Source organism: Sorex araneus, chromosome 2 (genome assembly GCF_027595985.1).
Source record: "Sorex araneus isolate mSorAra2 chromosome 2, mSorAra2.pri, whole genome shotgun sequence".
NCBI classification, from domain to species: Eukaryota; Metazoa; Chordata; class Mammalia; order Eulipotyphla; family Soricidae; genus Sorex; species Sorex araneus.
The window spans coordinates 120,597,460-120,622,704 of NC_073303.1; the positions used below are offsets into that span (position 1 = coordinate 120,597,460).

The 25,245-nt window shown below is 39.8% G+C and overlaps 1 protein-coding gene and 1 pseudogene across 3 annotated transcripts in view; one reads left to right on the forward strand and one right to left on the reverse strand.

Moving 5' to 3' along the window:
- OXR1 (oxidation resistance 1) overlaps nucleotides 1–25,245 on the reverse strand; it is a 431,839-nt gene that overhangs the window by 246,808 nt on the left and 159,786 nt on the right. The gene's annotated exons all lie outside the window — the stretch shown is intronic.
- On the forward strand, nucleotides 8,769–10,356 carry LOC101546797 (selenoprotein K-like; annotated as a pseudogene).

Below are 25,245 nucleotides of genomic sequence, written 5' to 3' on the forward strand. Positions count from 1 at the left end.
AGTCTCTTAATGAGTTAAATACTGTAAACTTCTGTAAGTTATACAGTTCAAATCTTTATATTTCCAAGTGCTGCTTGTAGTTGAAATATAACTATTGGATTCTCTAGAATAAAACATGTATGAAAACGTGTATGGTTATAATTACAGCCAGTGAGGAAACAAAATCCTGGGTCTTTAGGTACAAATATGTTCATTTGTAAATTGTTAAACTAACTAAACACCTATACAGAGTAAACACGCATTCAAGTTGAATTCTTCTGTGTTGATGTAGTTTCCATGTGCGGCCAAGCAACTTGTGCATTGCACCATCCCTGGGGGCAATGGTGCAATTGTGCTCCCCAGAATCTTATAATGCAAGAGCCATGTAACTGAATTTAATTTAACCAAATGTGTTTTCTATGAGTTGTTGAGATAATATGATGAGCAAATCTAGAGTGATACAGTAGAGGGCAATAAAGACTACACAGACTAGACATTGCAGAGAGTGTGTCAACTGGAACTGAACGGAAGATTCTGATTTATGATTTTTACTGGGCATAGGAGCTTGGTAGTATGCAAATTTCAACAGCTTACAGTTAATATAAATTTCCAAAATTAAAGTAAACAAGAACCATCCTAAAAATTGGATGATGAATCCTGACACAGTACTATTTGGAGCAAACCAAAATATTTGTTCTTCTTCCCGCCAAGAAAAATTAATTATTGTAGTATATTTTAAAGTAGCATATTTTAAAGTAGTAATATACTAAGTATATATATACTAAGTTAATATAGTATATTATATATAACTATAATGTACTTAGTATACATTATAGTTGTATTATATATATATATAAATATCATAGACTGGAGCAATAGCATAGCGGTTGGGCATTTGCCTTTCACATGGCCAACCCGAGTTCGATTCCTCCAACCCTCTTGGAGAGCCTGGCAAGCTACCGAGAGTATCGAGCCCGAGTAGCAGAGCCTGGCAAGGTACCCATGCATATTGGATATGCCAAAAACAGTAACAATAAGTCTCTCAATGAGAGACGTTACTGGTGCCTGCTCGAACAAATCGATGAGCAATGGGATGACAGTGACAGTGATATAAATATAGTGTAAGTTAATATAGTATATTATATACTATACATAATGTAGTATATTACATACTAAGTTAAGGTAGAATTGCAAAAGTGAACAATCTAAGGAAAAGTCACTTTTTACTCCTCTCTTGAGGAGGTAGGTATTGAATTGCTCTAGCATTTGTTGAATATTAGAAATTGTCTAAATTAATCTGGGAGGCATTAGATGCAAACATTAAATTGTCAAAGGATATTTATTTATTTTTATTTTTATTTATTATTTTTATTTTTGGATCACACCCAGCAATGCTCAGGGGTTACTCCTGGCTCTGCACTCAGAAATTACTCCTGCCAGTGTTTGGGAGACCATATGGAATGCCAAGGGTGGGACCTGGGTCAGTCGTGGGCAAGGCAAATGCTCTTACTGCTGTATTATTGCTCCAGTCCCTATCAAAGGATATTTAAATAAAACTTAAGGTACTACTTTAGAATATTTATACATAAAAATATTGACACACAAGAATTTTGTAGTCAAGTGGATGGGCATGAAAAGTTTCATGCTGAGTGAAATGAGTCAGAAAGAGAGAGACAGACATAGAAAGATTGCACTCATCTATGGTATATAGAATAACAGAGTGGGAGACTAACACTCAAGAACTGTAGAAATAAGTACCAGGAGGTTGACTCCATGGCTTCGAGGCTGGCCTCACGTTCCGGGGAAAGGTCAACTCAGAGAAGCGATCACCAACTACATTGTAGTCGAAGGCCATGTGGGGGAAGGGAGTTGCGGGCTGAATGAGGGCTAGAGACTGAGCACAGCGGCCACTCAACACCTTTATTGCAAACCACAACAGCTAATTAGAGAGAGAAAACAGAAGGGAATGCCTTGCCACAGTGGCAGGGTGGGGTGGGGGGGAGATGGGATTGGGGAGGGTGGGAGGGACACTGGGTTTACGGGTGGTGGAGAATGGGCACTGGTGAAGGGATGGGTTCCAAACTTTGTATGAGGGAAGTATAAGCACAAAAGTGTATAAATCTGTAACTGTACCCTCACGGTGATTCTCTAATTAAAAATAAATAAATTTTTTTAAATAAATAAATAAATAAAAAGTAGGTAAAAGACCAAACACAATAACCTCTTGGTATCTGCATTGCAAGCCATAACGCCCAAAAGGAGAGAGAGAGAATATGGGAAATATTGTCTGAAAAAAAAAAAATTGACACACACAAACATCCATATCCCAACTTTTCTTAGAAACATTTCCTGATTTGTAACTCTCACTGGACGAAAGTTAACTTCAAACAACTTCTAATATTAATTCACCTACCACTAAGCCCAATGTTTAAACAAAACCAAATCTCTTCTTAATAATCAAAGCAACTCATTTTTTTAATAAGTGCTATTTCTACCATGCACTTTTTTAAGATTCAGACAGAAAAGAAATGAACCATGTGATAGTGTTATTGCTCTTTTACTCTGTTTTGCAAATGCAAATTAAAATGTAAACTCACCAAATGTCAACTTTTGGTGATGTATTAGAGTATATAAAAGAGAAAACTAAATCTACTTGAATGCTAGTAATTTTGAATTTATAACAAATTACCAATCAACTTTTAAGTAAATGAAAGTGCTGTATTTTTAGGATAAAAGCCAAAAATTTAATAAAGCCTTTCAACACAACCCTTGCAGAGTTTCCAATTACATAAACTTCACACTTTTGATAAATTGCTATCACCTGTTTATATGATGCAATCACTTCTTACTTTAGTTAAGGTTAGTATCATCAGAAAATTTTAAACAGGACTTTAATATTAACATGAAAAGCATTTACTTCCCCTTTCCTCCCATTTATATTGATACCATTTCAATACTCTGTCAATACGAAAATCATAAACTGGCATACTATAGATAAAATGTACATAATTAATAGCAACAGCAATAACACCTAGTATTTATTGAGCGAGATACTCTAAACTTCACATGGTTTTCATTCTTAAAACCAATCTATGAGCTACTGAAAATGTCACATTACCAACAAAATATAGCAGTGGAAACAGACAATCGTTGACCTTCACCTACACTTCACCTACACTGACTCCAGTGGGTTACCATGAATCCTATGAAGGGGAACTGGTACTAATTTTTTTTCATTTGCCAAGCGAAGGGACTAAGCAAAGAGAACTAGCACATCTAGGCAAATGCTAATCAATGGCAGATCATCAAGATTAAACTCAAGAGGATTTGGCATCATACTCTAGACTTAAAACCATCACACTCAGCTATCTCTTTATTCTCTGATGTAGACACTCGTTTATTGTTTCTACTTCATAGCTCAGAAAGCTGAGTCAGAGAATTGAAGTAATTCAACTAAGATCATCTAGCTTTAGGGGAGTAAAAATGAGTATTTAAAGGGCCAGGCGAAAATATTTTTAACTTGGCTGACCACTGAAGCTCAGTCGCAACTATATCATTCTGGCAGAGAAACTAGAGGAGAAACAAATGAATCTGGCTAGATTCTGATAAAACTTTGCATATAGAAGCAGAAATTTGAATTTCACTTAATTATCATGCACTGTAGCACTGTAGTCCCGTTATTCATCGATTTGCTCGAGTGGGCACCAGTAATGTCTCCACTGAGAGATCTGTTTTCACTGTTTTCAGCATATGGAATATGCCATGGGGAGCTTGCCAGGCTCTGCCATGCGGGCTGGGATACTCTCGGAAGCTTGCCGGGCTCTCTGAGAGGGATGGAGGAATCAAACCCGGGTCGGCCACGTGCAAGTCAAACACCCTACCCACTGTGCTATCGCTCCAGTCCTTTTATGTGTCACAAAAATAATTTTGGTTTCCAACAACATACCGACCATTCCGGGCAACAAGTTACTTTACATAAAAACAGGTAGTGGATCAGATTTAGACAAACTGTCTTTTGTCTATCTCTGACACGACACAGATTGCATTTGGGAATCTGGTATATCAGTCCCAGGTATTGTATCTCCAGACCTCACATTCCAAACCACAGTAAACTAAATCAGCATTTGTTGGATATCATTGGTTTGTCCTTTCCCCCTTGCCACTAGGAGCTTAGGTTTATCAGTCACACCCATCAAAGTGCTCCCGAGTCACTCCCATTCCTTTGTTTATCTGTAACCACTTCTACCAGTTTATCTGCTCTTCCTCTAATCAAACTATGCTAATTGTTAAGGTCAGAACTTCCTAGGACACTGAATATTATAACATTGCCTTTCTCTCCTCTTTATGCCTTTTGAATAATTTACTTTAAAGCTATGTCTTTTTTGTATAGACACAAGAAGACAATATTATGTTTTTATAACTTGGGACTTAATTGGCCTCGAATATTATTCCCTCCTGGGCATCTGCTTTCTCCACTTAAGCCTCAGTTGCCCTCAGTTCCTAGCACCCCAAAAGCAGGGTCCCGACGAGGGACTGGAAGGATCCAGGGCAAGCAGTGAGTTATGTGCTACCCTGGCATCGAGATGGGCCTGGCCAAAGTGCCTAATTCTTAACTATAAGTTAAGAGCTTGATCATAGACAAATGCTGTCATGATCCAAAAGTAATGATGAGACTAGGACCCTGCTAGGGATAGGAAAGACTGTTCTGGCCTGAGCACTGTAGTCTGAAATTGAGATGGCCCCAGGAGAGCAATTCTATAAGCTTTAATGCATCTCTTATTGTGTCCATACAAAATGATTAATATTATGAATTCTTATATGTTTGCTGGCTGAGGAGAAGAGAAACACATTCATGGGACTCCGCCCTTGGGTGGATCCTCCTGCTGAAAGAGAATTAAGTCCTAGGAGAAGCATCCCCTGAGGGAAAGGAACCTTACCCTATTGCTGACCACACCTATGTGTATGCCCCAACCCCCTCATGCTGTGGAGATTTAACTAGGCTGTAAGAGTGGGTTGGGGGCCAGATCCACAGATCGAGAGAGAGACCGAGAGCCGGGAGATGCAGAGGGAGAGAGAATGAAGTAGCATGGGGGAGAAAGAAGCAAGAGGAGAATCAGAGGAGAATGGAGATAAGATTGGAATAAACTGCAAGTGAGACCAACCATCTTGGCTCCGTTCCTTCCTTCGCCTGCCACATCATCACCATCAACCTCCCCGGGGTGGGGGAAGCGGCCGGAGACTACCAAACTTGGGTGGCGGGAGAGACAGTGCTGCTGCCCTAGGCCCTGTGCCTGGCTCGGTGCGGTGAGGCATCCTTGCCTCGCCGCCCGCGCCTTTCTTTTTATTTTTACACAACTGGCAGTCCCTGGTGTGGCGCCCCTTTCTTTTTATTTTTAGTTTTACACAAGCATTTATCAAACTTTAATGTGTGAAATTCACTTCTTTAGATTAACATGTACCTATTACATCTATTTCAAACTATCATTGCCATAGGAGTTCCTTCTTTGTCCTAATTGCACCCCCAACCCTTTTTGTAGCAAGTTTCCTACTATGAACCAGTCCTCTTGGCCCTTGTTTTTACTATCTTTGAGTATTTTTTTTCACGTCCTGCAAATGAGTCCTATTATTTTAAGTTTATCCTGCTCCCTCTATTCATTTTACTCAACATGATACTTTCCATGTCCTTCCACGTACAAGCAAACGTCATGTCTTCATTTTTCCTAACAGCTGCATGGTGTTCCATTGTGTAGATGTACCATAGTTTCTTTATCTGCACTTGTATTGTTTACAGATTCTGGCTGCTGTGAATAGTGCTGCAATGAACACAGAAGTACAAATGGCCCTTCTGCACTGTGTTTTTGGACCACAAAGGCATATTCCCAGGACCCGTTTTGCTCGATCCTATGGACACTCAGTTTCTAGTTATTTGAGAATGTCCATGTTGTTTTCTGGAAAGGCAGGCCCAATCGGCATTCCCACCAGCAGTGATATAGAGTCCCTTTTTCTCCACATCCACACCAATACTTGTTGTTCTTGTTCTTTTTGATGTGTATCAGTCTCTGTGGTGTGACAGCAAAGGGACCACTATGATAATGATAGTTGGAAATGATTACTCTGGACAAGAACTGAGTGCTGAAGGAGAAAAATGAAATGCATGGTACCCTTTCAGTAACAATATGGCAAACTACAGGCCTAAAAGGAAAATGAGAAAGAAAGAGAGAGAGATCAGAGAGAAAAAGAGAGAGTGCTTCTGCCATAGAGGTAGGCTGTAGGGTACAAGGGGCAAGAGGAAAACTGGGGACACTGGTGATAGGAAACATGGTGAAAGGGTGAAAGGGATGGGTGTTGGAACATCATATGACTGAAACTCAAACATGAACAATTTTGTGTGTCTTTCACCATGCTTCAATTAAAAATTAAATCAAAAATTTAAATCTGTATAAAGAAGAACTGAAAAATAGCCCATTATTTTAGCAAAAATCTCCAAAGATTTGACCAAAAAGACCTGGAATCCAAAAGGTTTATAAAAGAAAATAATCCTATGAGACAGTAGGGAAGCTTTCAGACTCTAGAATGATAAGGTTTATGAGACCCTGAACATTCATGTAAAGCATCTAGATTTTAGGACATCACAGGACATGAAGTTAGAAGCAGGAATCATAATGAGAGGGCCCAGAAAGACCCTTAAACAAAATAGGGTATAAGGCAGGAATTTTAAGAAGCAAATAGGCCCTACAAATTTATATGTGGAGGGACCAAAGATTTGTGAATACAATAACCAGACAAGAATGGTCTAACCATTACAGTCACCCAAACTGGTGAGACTTTGTGCTAATTGCACTTACCCCTCACCTCTATATGGACTCTCATGGAAGGCACTCAACCTGCATAAGCAAAAAAGCAGGAAGATGCAAGTTCATGCCTCAGAGAAAGGATCACAGAGACAAACATCTGATTTCCTGTCTTCAGGGAGTCTCTGACTAGGACATTCTCTAGTCAATACACCAGAGGCAGGAACCTAAAGGCCCTCACCCTCAGGGAAATGTCTAATCCGAAACAAAGGATGATACTGGGCTCTGACACTTCGGAGGAAACGGTTGAGTATGCTCTCTCAGGTAAACATACTTTTCTTTAAGAGGCATTCTCTTTTTTCTAATTTATTTATCTATTTATTTATTTATTTATTTAAATTTAATTACCTGAGATACAGTTACAAAGCTTTCATGTTTGAGTTTCAACCATACAATGATCAAACACCCATCCCACCACCAGTACACATTCTTCGCCACCAATGCCCCCAGTATGCCCCACCTTTCAAACCTTCCCCCTGCCTCCATGGCAGACAATTTCCCCCATACTCTCTCTCTCTCTCTCTCTCTCTCTCTCTCTCTCTCTCTCTCTCTCTCTCTCTCTCTCTCTTTTTGGGCATTATGGTTTGCAGTACAGATACTGAGAGGTTATCATGTTTGCTCCTTTATCTACTTTCAGCACACATCTCCCATCCCGAGCAATCCCTCCAACCATCATGGACTTAGTGATCCCTTCTCTATTCCAGCTGCCTTCTCCTGCAGCTCATGAGACAGGCTTCCAACTATGGGGGCAATATTCCTGGTCCTTGGGTGTCAGTCTTAAGAAGCATTCTTAAAGTGTAAGTATATTGAAAGAATGTGATGGGCACCTCTTTTAAGAGGCTAAACAACTCAAGTTTAGCTGCTGAAAGAAAAAAACATCTTTCACTAGAAATTAAACAATGTTAACGCCTACATTTTTATGGCATTCTTTGCCCACCCCTCAAGATTTGAGGCCAGATCACATGCTTCTTTGTAGAAACTTCTACCAAAAAAGACATACTTTGTGTCCAAAGAAAGACTTTATGGTTATCTTAAGAGTTTATTATTTTACATAACAAAAGGTTACATTTAGTTTTCTTTTAAACCTACAATCTAGTACTCAAACCCTAACATTTGTTTTATTTTTCTCAAGCAAGCCTGAGATGTCTAATGAGAGCATTTGCTGCCGAAACAAAACACACATATATTTTTTTTTATACTCTTTTCAAGTGGTATTTTCAAAGGCACTAGGGGAAAGGCTGATGTGGTGTGATGACTAGCATTAGGATGCAGTGATATTCTTTGACCTTTAGTTAATCACCATCATCAAAAGGCATTTACCAGGTGCCCAGTTGTGGTAGCGGCTGATTTGTACTGTGGCATTAAGTCCCATCCTGCTTTCGGGCTGGAAGAAAACTCAAGTGGTCATTTCATCCAACATGAGCTTCTAAGCAGGAATCCACTTAACCCCTTCTGAGAGAGTTTCCTCTCTTTTTACTCAGAAGATAAGCAAACCTCTGTATAGCCTTCCCCTCTCAACCACTTCATTAAAAAGTTGATTAAACATGAATTTAAAAGGTAGTTTTTCAGCATGTGTTTATGATGTATAACACAAAGTCTGCCCCAGTTAGACAGCTTGCAACATGGCTTTTAGTGTCAGAAGAAGAAAAGAAAGAGTTCAAGCAAACAAAACACTCAGAATCCAAGGTACAGAACATTTCAAAAGTGTATCTGAAATGGACACAAGAGCAAATGGAGTGAGATCCCTCATTACTCAGCATTACTACAGAGGGACTTCCTCAAAAATCCCAACCATGATATATTAATATTTATATTATGTGGATATGAACTTTATTAACGTATTTGTTTGCAGCACCAGGGATGGAATCCATGACTTCATACATGCAAGGCAAGTCAGAGGGTTGAGCTGCTGGGGGCGGGGTGTCGAACAGAGACAAGATGGTTTACATCTCAATTGGATAAATGTTGGACCACCGGAGTAAGTCTTTAAGGAGATGATCTTTGATAACAGATTTCTTCTGGGGAATAGTTCAGTTCATGGCTTTGTTTTTCAAGACTCTGCTTCAGCCAGATGTGAAAAAAGTAAGAGGCTTTGGAAACTCATCTGATTTCAGATATGATGAAGAAAGAGGACTGTAGGATAACATTGGTTTGTCCGTTCTCCCTTGCCACAAAGAGTTTAGGTTTATCTGGCAATACCCATCACAGAACTCCTGAAGCACCTCCATTCCTCTGTGTTTATCAGAATGTAGCTCTAAACATTTTAGGGCAACAGTGGTATGTCCTGTTCCCCTTGCCACAGGAAGCTTAGGTTATCACAGTGCTCCTGAGGCACTTCCATCCCTCTGTGTTTATCTGTAAACTCCTCTCTATGCTTTCTTCCCCAACTGGTCTATCACCTTTACCCCTAATCAGACTCTGTTAACTTGAAAGGTCAGATTCCTCCGAAATCTATGATTTCATATGTATGAGTGAAATATTGCCATTCTCCTCTCCTTATGTCTTTTGAATAATTTAGTTTAAAACAATGTTCTTTTTGTGTGGACAAAGGAAGACAGTTAATATTATGCTTTTGTAACTTGGGATTTAATCGGCTTTGAATATTATTCACTTCTGGGCATCTGCTTCCTCGACTTAAGCCTCAGTTGCCCTTCGTTTCTAGCACCTCAACAACAGGTTCCCGACGAGGGACTGAATGGATCCACGGCAAGCTGTGAGCTACTCTGGCATCGAAACGGGCCAGGCCAAAGCACCATGATTCTTAACTATAAGTTAAGAGCTTGATCATGAACAAATGCTGTCATGATCCAAAAGTAACGACGAGACTAGGACCCTGCTAGGGATAGAAAAGACTAATTTGTCCTGAGCAATGTAATCTGAGATCAAGATGAACCCAGGAGAGCAATTCTATAAGCTTAATGTATCTCTTACTATGTCCATACAAAATGAATAATATTAAGAAGTATAATTGAGATGTATGTTTAAATGATTGTTGGACTAAGGAGAGGAGAAACGCATCCCTAGATGTCCTAGAAGCAGCATCCCCTGAGAGAAAGAACCCTATTGATTGTGACCACACCTATGTGTAAGCCCCAACCCCTCATGCTTGGGGATTTAACTAGGCTATAAGAGTGGGCTGGGAGCATCCATATCTAGAGCCAGGAGGAGAAAAGGGATGAGAGAGTTAGAAGGACATTGATGAGAGATGGAGAAGGAGAGTAGCATGGGGGAGAGAGAAGCAGAGAGAGAGAGAGGAGTGAATGGGGATGGGATTGGAATAAACAGCAACTGAGACCAACCAGCCTGGCTCTATTCCTTCCTTCGCCTGCCCATCGCCATGGACCTCCCCGGGGTGGGGTAAGCAGCGTGAGACTACCAAACATGGGTGGCAGGAGAGATAGAGCACCACTGCCCCCTTTTGTGATTACACAGGGGACCACCAGGAAACCCTCCCAGAAGAATAGGTAGAATCAATAATCTATGTGGACTTAGCTCCTCTCTCGTGGCTGGTGGATGTGGAAGGTAATGTCTGTTCTAAGAAGCAGACAATTGGACAAGCACATTCATTGTAGAAGGAAACCATCTAGAAGTGAAGGGTTGACCTTATCTCAATAAGGATGGCTCTGTGTCCTCACAGATGAATGAGGTCATACTGGGAATCCCTCTATAGGGATTTGGCAGGACTGACAACATTCGATAAATGTACACATTTGTCTCATATTTTGTATAGTTTCATGATCATGATCACAAAATATCCTTGATCATGGATTTCTCGAGTGGGCTCAGTAACCTCTCCATTCGTCCTATCCCTGAGATTTTAGAAGCCTCTCTCCACCTGGCCTTCCCAAGGATGCCACATTGAAGGCTCTTTCAGGGTCAGGGGAATGAGATCCAGCTTGTTACTGGCTTTAGCATATGAATACACCATGGGAAGCTTGCAAGGCTGTCCCATGTGGGCAGGAAACTCTCAGTAGCTTGATAGTTTCTCCCAGAGGGAGAAGTAGGTTATAAGATACCGCTTTGGGTAGATTGCTTTTAAGTCTCTGGATGTTGGCCGTTGATGGGATTACACACACCTGGGTTCCTCTGCTGATACCCTCATGTGTGAGGCTTGTCTGAACGTGTGGAGAGGGGCCTTGAGCATGGCTGTGGCTAGGTTCCGGTGGTCTTCGGCCACTGGGAGCTCTGCTCGGGGCGGGTAGGGAAGCTGGAGTCCATCCCCTCTGAGAGGCCCTGGGTAAGACAGCCAGGTGTGCGGGCAAGAGACTCTCTGTATAGTTTATGAAAGTATTAATATAGTTTTAGTAAGTAAATATTTTAGGTTCTAAAACCGACTACTCATTTTTATATGTTAAATTGGAAGAAAAATAAAAGGCCTGTATACAGGATACTATAGTGTCACCTTTTTCAGCTCCTTTAATTGTTCTATTCACTATTAATTTCTCATTAGAAATAAATCACGTATACCCAGTAATGTGCATAAAAAAAGGATGCTGACCTAAATTTCTGATCTGGATACTAACTTTATAAGAAAAGAGGTTATATCTTGTTGGCATTACTGCAATAATATTTTAGTGTGATCTAATTGTATGTCTCTGCCATCACTTAAACATGAATAACAAGTTGGCTGCCTGCAGATGTATCTTCTATTATTATGATAAACTTGTTTCATATGTTATAGAACAAATGACTTCACATTTGGGTTTACTGGAATTGCATTCCTATGTACCAACCTTCCTATAACTCCCTAAGGTTCTTTTGAGAAACACCATCTCTTTTCTCTCAAAGCACCTCCAGTGAAGATGAGTCTAAACCCTCTACATCCAAACCCAAGGCCTATACTAATCCTCATACTGTTTTCTTCTGATCAGGATTTGGTATGTTTTTTAATCAGCGGGGGGAGGGGGGCGGGAAAGTAACAGAACATAAGGAACAATAGACACTATAATTTCTGATCGTGATTGCTCTTTACCATTGTCACTGAAGCCAAGACAACAGAGAATGATTGCTCTTTCTGTGTTTATTTCAAGTCACACAAGCTTCCATGTGATGATAATTCCCCAGCTAGTTACTTCTCTGAAGTAACCAAACCTCAGAACAAATGACTGTATTCATCTGGATTGTCTCCACATCTCTTGCACCACTTTGAAATCCACTCTGCTCAATCTTGCCCTCCACTGCTCACTTCAAGGTGACCAATGATACCTACCTGACTAAATCTTGTAGTCAGTCACCAATCTTGGCCTTACTTGTCCCATCTGCAGCACATCTACAGCTCCCTCTTCCACCACACCAACATTCACTTGACTTTGAAACAGGAATTGCATTTGTCTTCCCACCCACCTCCCAGGTCACTTTCTTTCAATCTCTATCACTGGATCTCTGCTCTCCTCTCCAGGTCTCCCTGACTGCCTCCCAGCCAGTCTAGAGTTTTCTTTCTATGGAGTCACGGTCTTCTTAAGACCATGGCTTGTCAGTCCCAATTATATGTGAACAGCTACCAAACTTCGAGATCTCGAAATTGTATCATGTAGCTGACCTAACATTTTTAATAAGCATCACAGAAATATCTTATTCAAACTAAAGTTTTCTTGTCGTCAAACTACTCCACCCACAGCCTTTTCCATCTCAATTGATAGCATCTCCACTCTTTCAGTTGCTGGAGGCCAAAACACTCATCCTTCCTTCTTTTTATTCACACCCACAACCAATCTGGCACCAGCACAAAGTTCTCTATCCAAAACACAGGGATAACTGGAAGAACATTTTCCAATGTATTTTCACGGGGGTGGGCATTTTTGTGTTTTTTGACATACAAATGCCACAAAAGTACTTATGTTTGATAGGCTTATAAGAGAGAAATTTAGGTTTAGATCATGTTCTTTCCTATTTTAAATCCATTGCTAAGAAAGAACAACCCAAACCATGAGATTTCTGAAGCCAATCCATGACAGTTCTGGGGTCAATGTTGATATGCTTCCCCAGGCTCTTCCCACCCCTCATTCAACCCACTGTAACCACTCCAGCTTCGTTTGTGTTCCTCTATCAGTCAGCTCTAATCCCACCCTAGAGTTTTGTTCCAGCTGGTTACTCTGCCTAAAATGTTTCTCACTCAAACGCCTACCTGGCTAGTCCCCTCACTTCATCACTTTGCTAACTTTCATGATGAAATAATCTTCATACTGACATCTACAGATCCCTTATTTATTATTACACACCAATCTCAATTCTGTCAACTGGGGATTCCCAGTTTATACTTTATCAAAAGATTAATTTTTTTTTCATGGAGCACCAGTGTGTGATCACCCAGTGGGGTTCAGGGCTTACTCCTGGATTTTTGCTCAAGGATCACTCTCAGTGTTGCTTGACAGGCCATATGTGGTACCAAGGATTAAACCCAGGTGGACCACATGCAAGGCAAGCACCTTACCCACTGCACTAACTCTCCAGTCCCTAGCAATGGATTTTATGGGATGTGTATATCTGAATATCACTCTTGTGTTCATCTGTACACACACACACATACACACACACACACTCACACACACAAAACATGGACATCAAAGAAAGCTTTACAGTGTGCTCCGATAATGCTCACATAGACATAGTTATCAAAAGTTGCTTATCTGCTTAAGTAAGTTGCCTGATTATAAAATCCGGCTATTTTCAGTTTTTGGAATTTTCAAACATTCATGTCTACCAGTGGCCAACAATATTTGTTTCTTTATGTTACAACTGTACCTGCAGCAAAAATCTACTGAGTCATCAGGTCTACACATGCCCTTCAGTGTAAACTGTAAACTCCTAAGACACCTGTCACTCCATCATCACTTCTCTGGCTTATTATATTTCTTGCTAATTGGACCAGAAATAGACAAGTAACCCAAGATAGAACAACCAATTAAACTCTTTCAAAAATTTTATCATTAGATTCCCATAATATATACGTAAATATCATTTTCATGCATTCAGACTGAAAAGTGAATAAATAAGAACCCTACAAAACTCCTGCTTAGCCATTTTGTCAAAGCAGAAAAAAAATTTAAGAAATAATAAAGGAGAATAGGAAGAGAATATATAGAAAAGAAATTAATATCTTCTTTCCAGATAGCTTTCTGTTTCCTGTTGCAATTTATGAGGCTTAATTTTCTTCCTGTTCTTGATTTTCATGAGTTACTGATTCCTCATAATAAATTCTTTTTTTAAAATTTAAATAGATATAATACACTTTTGTCTTTTATGACTAAATAATTCCTGATAGTCTACATTCTTCAGGTTCAATTTCTGCAATCATTATTAGAGAGGATGCATTTTTTAAAACTATAATCCACTGAATACTGTACACCAAAGTTCCTCAACTAGAGGTACATATATTCCCCAGTGAAGTCTCTGGATTTTCCAAGGGAACCACAGGTGAAAATTTCTTAGATGAGGTGAGGAGCAATGGGGTTGAATGGGGTCAACCAGAAGGACAAGCGTGTCACAGGAAGGAAACGAGGTCAGAAGGGGACCAAGATTGAAAAGAGGGAGAACCACTGCTTTAAACCACAAGACAGAGTGACATTTATTTAACATAAACCCAAATACATTGCTCCAGGATTTAAAATTTCCCATGATAATCAAAATGTCTTACCATGACCTTCCAAAGATCCTGCAGATCCTCTAATTACTTCACTGATTAATGGCTTCCCAACCTTACATGCTGACCACCTCACTCTATGTTCCCTATCCCCTCAGAACTATCCAGCTTATTCTGGATTAACTTTAACTTAGCCTATTCATTCATGCTGCTAGTGTATGTGTGTATGTATGTGTGTGTGTGTTTGTGTGTGTTCGTAAGCATGCATACATGTGCAGCTTCTTCTAAGAATCCTATTTTCACCCAAATGTTAGTCCTCAGAGAGGTTTTCCTTGAATGACCAAAGTAAATTCCTTAATTTTGATCCGATCTCTTGAAAGTAACTGCCCTTCTCTAAACTACTGTCTACATTTTTAATTTTCTGATTGTAACACTGTAGCACTGTCATCCTGTTGTTCATCGATTTGCTTGAGTGGGCACCAGTAACATCTCCATTATGAGACTTGTTACTGTTTTTGGCATATCGAATGCACCACAGGTAGCTTGCCAGGCTCTCTCGTGAGGGCAGGATACTCTCGGTAGCTTGCTGGGCTCTCCAAGAGGGATGGAGAAATCTAACCCAGGTCAGCCACCTGCAAGGCAAATGCCCTACCTACTATACTATTGCTCCAGTTCTGATTATATAGACTAAAATATTTGTTATATGGTTATGAATTAAAAACAAGAATATTTGAGATGTGCATATAATTTATTTATAAGAACTCTATGATTTCCAAGTTAAAATGTTAACTTCCAAGGGATAATCAAAACCATAATCAAATTATGCTATAATGCAACATAAATTATTTAGGTTAAAAATAGTCACTGAAAGAAAAAAATGTCTTCCCTGACTATAGTATTTTTCAATCGTTTATTATAAAGATTCAATTTCCTGAAGTGAGGATGAATGCTTATTTCTGAATTGAAATTTTTGAGATCATATCATCAGTTATGTGTCTAAACCATGTTGGAGTGTTGCAGAAAAGCAGCCCGTTTAGACTGGGACGAATCAGGCAAATACTCAGAGGTCTTGAGAAGGTGGGAGTTTATTCCACTGTAGAAGGCTCAGATGTAATGTTGTGCTGGTGTGAGCCATGAGTGAACAGAGAGAGACAGCTCAGGTTAGGAGGGTGAGTTTATTAGAAGCTCAGCACTGAGGACCCCAAGTGAGAAGAGAAAGAGACCTGGAACCCTGTTCGCTGAGGCTGAGAGGGTCTCTCTTTATCCTCTAAAGGTGGGCTACAATCCATGTACATTCTCATCAGTGAAGTTGGGAAGACAGAAGTAATAAGTAAAAGAAAAATAATCAGTGCATCATTCCCATATGGTATGGCCTTCAGGTGCTCAAAAGAAAAACAGTGTCAGTATGCCTTGCCCATTTTTGGTGTGGCCTTCAGGTACCATCTCTCGTGCACTCCCATAAATCCCAGTGTGCTCCCATCAATCTGATGGACTGGTGGGTCCTTAACTCGGTTAACTGAGGTCATGAAAGGAATTCTTCTCCCTCCCTTCTCTTGCTTAACTTAGGGGGTCATTTTCAGTTTCCCAGTCCCCATCACTGTCACTGTCACTGTCACTGTCATCCCATTGCTCATCGATTTGCTCGAGCGGGCACCAGTAACGTCTCCATTGTGACACTTATTGTTACTGTTTTTGGCATACTGAATATGCCACAGGGCGCTTGCCAGGCTCTGCCATGTAGGCAAGATACTCTTGGTAGCTTACCAGGCTCTCCAAGAGGGGTGGAGGAATCGAACCCAAGGCGAACGCCCGACCTGCTGCTCTATCTCTCCAGCCCATCCCCATCACATTTTCTTAATTTTTATTACAATAGTAGCCCCTCCCAAGCCCCTAAAGAACGTGAAGGTGCAGGTCAGGGGACTCTATCCCTTTCCTAGTCCCATAGGCTTGAGTAAATAAAGGCATCGCATGCACAGACAGAAACAAGGAGCAAAGGACTGGGCAGGTTGACACAGACTTAGAGCGAGAGGGGGTAAGGGTCTCTAGGATTTTTCCACTGGGGAGCTCTTGTGCATGTACAAAACAGTAAGCAGAATTGGAGAAAGAGCAATCAGTAAGCAGGTAACCGAGCAAAGTGTAATCAGGAATCAATCAGCAAACTGAGAGGAGCAGGAAGGGGAGCTGTAGTTTTCCTCTGAAGGACCCAGGAAGGGGAGCCTGTCATTTTCTTGCCACAGTAGTTCACAGAATGCCAAAAACTTATTAAATATAGCTCATGCCCTCAATCGAGGGGCAGACAGTCTTGTGTCTGCCAAATAAAATAGATAGGCCAAATAAAATATATATTTGTAAGTGGACTAGCAGAAATTTATATGAGAGAGGTAGGCCATTGGAAAATTTGATTGATATTATTCACCGAGGAATAGCATGAGAAGGCTACTTAAGGGAGATAATGGTAGAGAGAGAGTCATTTATGAACAAATAGATTTGAGAATAAAGTGACTATTCCTGTGTCACATGGTTGTTGGTTCGTGGAATATCCAAGAGTCAAATTTCCAAACTGCCTATTGGTTAATGACTTAAACACTATTCTGCCACCATGTACCAGTTGGTAAATTTGTCCACCCTGATCTATGGCAGAAAGAAAGCTGACAGATTATGTGCCTCAGATGGTGGATTACATAGCTCTTGTGATTTTATCACTCATTTGCTTAGTACTCTTCACAGCACCCCGTAGTCTCATTTGGAATTAAGATAAACCTTCACACAACTCTATAAGGTTTGGACTCCTACTACATTTGCTGACCTTATCATCTATTACTCTCCCTTGCTTACAACTACCCACTTGTTTACTATATTTATGATTCACTCTAACTAGTCTTCAGAAACATCAGGTCTGCTCGTTGCTAACCTTTATACTTTCTTTTCCTTCCACTGACACCCACAGCTGACTCACTTCTTTCAGTCTTTATCCCACAATAACAGACATGTAAGGCTTTCCCTGGACTAAAATTTAACCCTACCTGACTTTATATCTTATATCTCCCTCTACTCTTTGATTTTTCTCCTTAGAATCAGAAAATATTTAACCATATATACATGTTATCCAATTGTCTTATCTGTCTGCTACCTCCTCTCAATGTGAACTCCAGGACTGTAAGAAATTTAATCTTTCATCTTTACTATTTTATCTCTAGTGTCTTACGTAGAAGAACTAGTCAATACTCGTTTAATGAATGAATGAGTGAGTGTAGCAAAGAACAAACTGATGCTCAGTGATACAAAACAGACAGCACAAGTTCCCATGGTTACTGTGCAAAGAAGCATGTCCAGATTGGACATGGTCTACGTGACCAAAACACAGCAGCTGAATAAATGAAGGAATAACAAGAGAACATGATGAGAGCAGTCAATCCAACTATGGGAGGCCTAAGACCTGATTCAACAACTACATAGTAAACAGCAAGAACCGCTGAAGCAATGCCAAGGGTCTCTCTCCCTCACATTACTAATATACAGGTACCTGGGAACATCTCATAAGGTGACTGAAGCAGGCTCCAATTTGTTAAGTGGCAAGTTATTATACTTGCCTAGATGGTTCCCAAGCCCTTCCCATAATAATTCTTAAGTGCAGAGCCAGGAATAACCAGTGAGTATGCTGGGTGTGGCCCAAGAAAAGAATCAAAAATAGTTTTACATTTAGGAGCTGGCGAGGTAGAACAGGGGTTAAGGTGAATCCTTTGCACGCAGCCTTCTAAGATTTGATCATTGGTACCACAGATGGTCCCTTGAGCACCTGCAGGAGAGATCCCTGATCACAGAGTCAGGTGTAAGCTCTGGGCACTGCCAAGTGTGACACCACGAAACAGAAACACACACACACAAATTCTAGATTCATGTCATTACTACAACTAGGACAAATACTAAAACTATAAGCAGAGAATTATAGATATTGATAAAATACATTAATATATCCAAAGAGTTTTATTAAATAGGGGTAAATGAGACACTATAATTGCATATTGCACTGCGGAGACACCCAAGTTATTTAAGTGAAATCAACTGTGTAGTAATGAAGTAACGAAGGTTCTGAGCAATGACAACAATGCACTAATCAGGTTTAGAACTGGGTTTTCTTATCCCTAATTCAGAACGCTGAAATGCCTTCCTTTTTGTTTTTTCACTTTTACTTTTACTAGACTAACTGAGTGTCCACTGTATGTCATTTTTTAATGAGTAACAGAGATGCTGGTGATTTTTATAATTCCTACTTCCTAGATAAGCTTGTTGAGCCAGAGATAAATGAATCTATCAAGGTTATCAAGGTTATATGCTTATAAATGACTGAATAAAGTCTTTAATTTAGCTGGACCTATGGTTTTCCTACAAGCTCTCAATACCTACATCACCACACCTAGCAGAGAAGATAGCTAAGCCTTCCACCAAGTATTCTCAATATGTTCTATTTGTGTGTGTGTGTGTGTGTGTGTGTGTGTGTTACATGCACACGTGCGCACTTAGAAAACTATAGTACAATGGTTCTGGAACTCCCAAGGATCTTATGATGTAAACAGATAGACACATATCTGTGCCATTAGAATTCCATCTAGGAAGAATTATATTAATGGGGCAATGCCTAACAAAGCCCCTTACTTAGAGGAAGAGGCAACTATCAAAAGAGAAGTACTTTAGTTTAAGATCAAATGCTTTCTCTTTGCATATGAAGGAGAAAGGGTTCAGTAAATCCCAACTGTGCAAATGCTTCTTTTACCAAGTAGAAGACTGACAGCAGACCTGGGTCCGATTCCTCCATCCATCTCGGAGAGCCCGGCAAGCTACCGAGAGTATCCCTCCTGCACGGCAGAGCCAGGCAAGCTACCCGTGGCGTATTCGATATGCCAAAAACAGCAACAATAAGTTTTATAATGGAGATGTTACTGGTGCCCACTCAAGCAAATCGATGAACAATGAGACAACAGTGCTACAGTGCTACCAAGTAGGAGAACACAATCACTGAAGGGCACGGGAAGTGCCATGTAGCTTAGTAAGGTCACTCTCACTAGTCTCTCTCCTGTCTTTTTTTTTTTTTCATAAGAATTTCTGTGAGTTGCTCTTTGCATTCATTAAAGGAATAACTCTGGACATAGGCAAACAGATATTCTGTAGTTTTTTGTAGAAGGAGCACAGAATTCGGATGCAGGTTAGAGGTAACTTTCATCTTCACTACTTACTAGCATCAACAAACCACTTAAAGTCTATTATTACAAAATAGAAGAAGAGGAAAACATACAAAAATATTATTCAGATATTAGGTAGAATTATTTTGGAACAATCGTAGGCAGTTATCATTAATGAAAAACTGGAATAATTTAAATATGTATTTGAATTCATCCCATTTGATCCTCAGGCTAAGACAGAATGATCATTTCTAAGTTTCTTAAACATAAACACAAGAATAGTTCAGAATTCAATGCTTTATCCAAGGTCACAACATGCACAAGTGTCGGAACTAAGTCGCCTGACTCCAGAGACAGTGCCTTTCTGGAAGATCAGCCAGATATTGGCACACTATTATGGGTGATACATTTTGTTGATTTTCTAGCATATTCATTGACTTTGGGACAATAAAAATAAATGATGTTGCTGAGACCATGGGGAAATGTTCTCACCATGATAATGTTTTTGCTGCCTGATATCCTTTCTTCATGGACTCTTATTAGACTTTTAAAGAGTTTAGCCAAGTTCTCATACTGCATTTGCTATTGATTCACAGAAATAATGTACTTTCTAAAGTTCACCACAGGAACTGAAGAGTACTTGAATTGCTAATAATTGAAACAGAGGTGGAAAAATAAACTAGCACATCCAAGGCAAAAATGAGAATTAAGATGGTCAGCACACTATCTTAATTAAGCTTTTCCAGATTTCCTTACAGCCTAAACGATCCTAGCAGACCCCATGTCTCATCAACTGAACAAAGACTATCATAGAAATATAAATAAATAAATTAAAGAACCCTAACTTCCTGCCTCTGAAATGATTTTAACTCTGAGAAGCTATTTGCTGAAATAAAATTTTCTGAAACAGAGTATTCTTTTCCAAAATTGCTTTTAGACAAACTGAACAGACCAGTAAATTAAATCATCAACAGAAACTCGTTTGTGAGATTACCTAAGATTTCCTAGATAACATTTTTCAGTAAGATTATTTTTTAGCTAAGAATTACCTAAATAATACACATGAAAGGAAGATGAAGGTGAAGGAAAATAAACCTGTCATTAACCCAAATGCCTGCAAAGTGAGTCAGTGCCCTTTACACAAAACGTAAGGGTCAAAAACACAAGTTCATATGGTATCTTTAGGTGTTTTAATTTGGACGTTTCTTACAGATGCTCACGAACAAGTGTGGTATTAGTCAGGTCTGATTCACACTCATTAATGAGTAATTTCCTTTGGCGCAATAGAACAACTTATTCTTATATTTTTGTGGCATTTTGCACATATTATTCTATTCCTATCTACAAAACCATCTGTAAGGGGCGAGACAGGTACTATTATTGTCAACTGACACATACGAAACTTAGAATTAGGAGGAATCCTGTTTCCACATTAAGATAGTATCTATTTAAACTATATGCCCAATGCCCCTGTAAAATTACTATTTTCTATGTATGCACATCTAGAGAAAGGGAAGTTATCTCCCATATTCTTACCCTGAACAGATATGAATTTGAGAAAAAGTTTCATTGCAGTGAGGCAAATCCTGCCCACAGACTCTCCCATCACTAATCCCCCTCTGAAACCACAAAGGACAAACTGAACTAATCTCAGATAAACCAAAGCTAAAATATCCTTGGTTTGTGATTATATAAACCTAGTTTTTCTTCAGGTTAAACACCTAACTTGTTCAAATCTTCATGTCTTAAGAATCTATAATAAGAAATATATAAGACCATAACTAATAGTTATATTGATTTATGTTAACCTTATGCTATTAGTCTATAGTAATGAGCTTCATAGAAAAAATACTAAAGTGCATCCTTTTGTTTTCTTAATTGCTAATGGATCTGCTCTATAATAATATAATAATATATAATAATATACATTATTATCATATATATCAAGCCTCACACATGAAGAAACCGGCAGAGGATCCCAGGTGTGCGGGACCTGGGGCTGAGATCTCCAAGCCTGCTCAGATTGGGACTCGGCCTCCTCTCCCCAGATCCCCCACTTTCCAGTAGCTTGGCAGCCACACCCACAAACTGCCTCCGGCACCATGTAATCTCATCAATGGCCAAGATCCAGAGACTATAAAACAAAGTTTCAGGAAACGCTCAGTTCCGAGAGCATCCTGCCCACACAGCAGAGCCTGGCAAGCTCTCCATGGCATATTCAATATGCCAAATCCAGTAAGAATGATGGGTCTCATTCCCCTTACCTGGAAAGAGTCTACAATGCATATCACTGGGAAGAACGAGTAAAGAAAAGCTGCTAAGATCTCAGGGCTAGGATGAATGGAGACATTATTGGCGCCTGCTCGAGCAAATCGATGATCAATGGGATGACAGTGATACAGTGATATGTTAATCTATACTATTAATATATAGTAGTGAGTGTGCCACATAAAATATGCGTATTAAATAGTTGTACCTATACATATATACATAAAACATCTTTTGAATATCAATTTTTATAGATAGGCTCCAAATATTATATTTCTCCATAAAAATATCTATGTATCTGAAGGACAAACTAAAAAAATTGTATAGAAAAAAAAATGTGAGAGATGCAGCAACCAGTCCCGGATCACACCATAGCACGGGAGATCCCTTCAGGCCCCATACTGAGCTAATTTCGCTGGGGCACCCAGATGGAGCAGGTACTGTCTCCTAGCCTACTCCAATGGAACCCTGGAGTCAAAGAGCTTCTACAAGCAACTCCCATTGAATGTGGGTCACAGGACTAAATCTCCAGGCGGCATAGCAGCAGAGGCGCGGGCAGTCCCACCCCAGCTCCCTGCCTGTTCCGTGGCCTATCTGTCATGCCCACAACTTCTTCCCATTGCCATCCTGGTGTGCCAACAGCTCTGGCCCAGAGACTTCCAACTGTATCCCAAAATAGATTAGTGCCCTACAGAGATGTTTCTGGAATTCAACCATCTACAACCTAGGATCTGCATTGCAGCCGCGTGAACTCTCATGATATTCAAAATGAGCAATCTAAAATAAATTATCTAGCATCTGTCCCTGGCAGGCAGGCTTGAATGGTGGTGGGAAAATTCAGGAAAAGCATAATGCTCAAAAGTAGAGAGAGAGTATTGAGAAAATTGTCTACCACAGAGGCATGGTGATAGGTGTTGGGGGAGGGGTATACTGGGGATATTGGTGGTGGAAAATGTGCAATGGTAGAGGGATGGGTTTTCGATTATAGTATGGCTGAATCTCAAACATAAAAGCTTTGTAACTATCTCACAGTGATTCAATAAAATAAAAAAATAAAATTAATTTAAAAAAGAAAAAAAGTAATATGTTAAATGATAACTTTTATCAATTCATTTATAATCAATTGGAATTCCTTCATTTTTAAGAATCTGGAACAATTCACTGTAACACTGTAGCACTGTTATCCCTTTGCTCATCCATTTGCTCAAGTGGGCACCCACCGGTAATGTCTCCATTGTAAGACTTGTTATTGCTATTTTTGGCATATCGAATACACCACAGGTAGCTTGCCAGGCTCTGCCATGCGGTAGCTTGCCCAGCTCTCCAAGAGGGATGGAGGACTTGAACCCGGGTCAGCTGCATGCAAGGCAAACGCCCGCTGTGCTATCACTCCAGTGTTGGAACAATTCAAGTATAATTAACTAATAATATTATGATACAAATTGTAAAGGCAAATAATGGTCAAATTCAGGCCCCATATACTATGATTTCTATTTCATTGCCCACAGTACACATTGCTAAGAGATCATACCAAATACATAATCCACACTCAGAATTTAGAATCCTGCTCTAAGACAAATAACTTTAAAAATTAACTGGAGTTAAGCTTACGGATGACTAGTTAAGTTCACTCATACACACATCTAGTTCTTGGATAGCTTAGAAAACATTTTAAATGGAGCTGGCACATATATTTCCTCCAGAATTAATTATTTGTGTTGTCATTGTTTTAGGTTTTTAGCACTGTAGAGAAAAGGTGATTTTTTTTTTGCTTTTTTGATCACACCCAGTGATGCTCAGGGGTTACTCCTGCTCTGCACTCAGGAATCACTCCTGGCAGTGCTGGGGGACTATATAGGATGCCGGGAATCAAACCTGGTTCGTATGAGCGTAAGGTAAATACCCTACACTCTGTACTTTGGCACCAGCCTTAAAAAGATGATTCTTAAGTGCAATGCCTTAATAAGAAACTTGGCTCATGGGGTCAGAGAGATTGTACATCACATAGGGTGCTTGCCCTGCACAAAGTTGACCAGGGTTTAATATAGGAACCACATAATGTCCTCCAAGCACCACGAGGAGTGTTCCCTGAATGAAGAGTCAGGAGTAAGCCCTGAGCACCACAGAGTATGGATCAAGATCCAAAAACCACCAACAAAATTATCTTAACTCATGAGAGTAACATGATTTAATTTCCTCAATTTCCCATTAAATACAGAATTTATTCTTGCTTGGATTTATAAATTTACAGTGATGAATTTATTGCAATATGTGTTTACCTATCAATAATGGTGAACTTTTATAAAACTAGAAATAGTAAGAAATGCCTTTCTTTTTCACAAAGAGAACAATTGAGAACACTCAAGTATTTTCCCCTAAGATTCAGCTGAGACAACATACTCAGAATGGTCAGTAATTTGATGATACCCTGAGACCTCTTAGTGACATTTACTTCAAGGCAGCTCAATTACTTAGTTGTTCCTTTGGTAGGGGAATAGCTTAGACTGACAGAAGCTAGGAGAATTGAAAACAATAAAGGATTCTCAGTCAAAGCTAGCAGAATTCCTTTCACAAGACACAAGACAACTCACTGGAAAAGAGAATTTCCTTCAAGAAATAATTCCATGACAAAGCACTAACCACTAAGACAGTCCAGGAAACGGTGTGTATTTGGGAGCGGGGAGGATATGAATTCAAGGAGGGCAGGAGGGCAGGGGAGAGACAGCACAGGAGCCAAGGCACTAGCCTTGCATTCGGCCAACCCTATTTCACTGCCTGTGGATCACCAAGAATGATTTCTTAGCACAGAGCGAGGCTCTAAGTCCTGAGCATTGCTAGGTGTGGCTCAAAACCAAAATACCAAAAGCAAAAGCCAGAAAGATGGCCAGCCTGGAGGTAGAGTCTGAAACCTTCTCTTCGAGTACCCATCTGAGTGTACTCCGCTGTGCAAATATCACACACCTGCTCCTCAGAAGCATCTAAATGGCAATGGAAATGATTTCAGCTCCAAGCCACTACCTGGCTTGAGCCCACATATATGTCAGGTGGATTTTGCAGAGAGAAAAAGGTTTTGCTCTACAAAAAGCCTCTTTATTGAGTATTTTTCTTCTCTAAAAATTATGGTATGTTTTAAATGTCTGTATTTTGTATAATTTTTTTAAGGTACAGTGATTTACAGTACTGTTCATGAATGGGCTTCAAGTTGGGTTTCTTGCATACAGGGTTCCAATACCACTCACCACAGTGTGAATTCATGGTTCCTTCCCCTCCACCTCTACCCTCTGGTCCCGGCCCTTAGTCAATTCAGTTCTCAGTTTCTTTCTTTCTTTCCTGTTTTTTTTTTTTCTTCTTTTTGGGTCACACATGGGAGGATGCTCAGGGGCTACTCCTG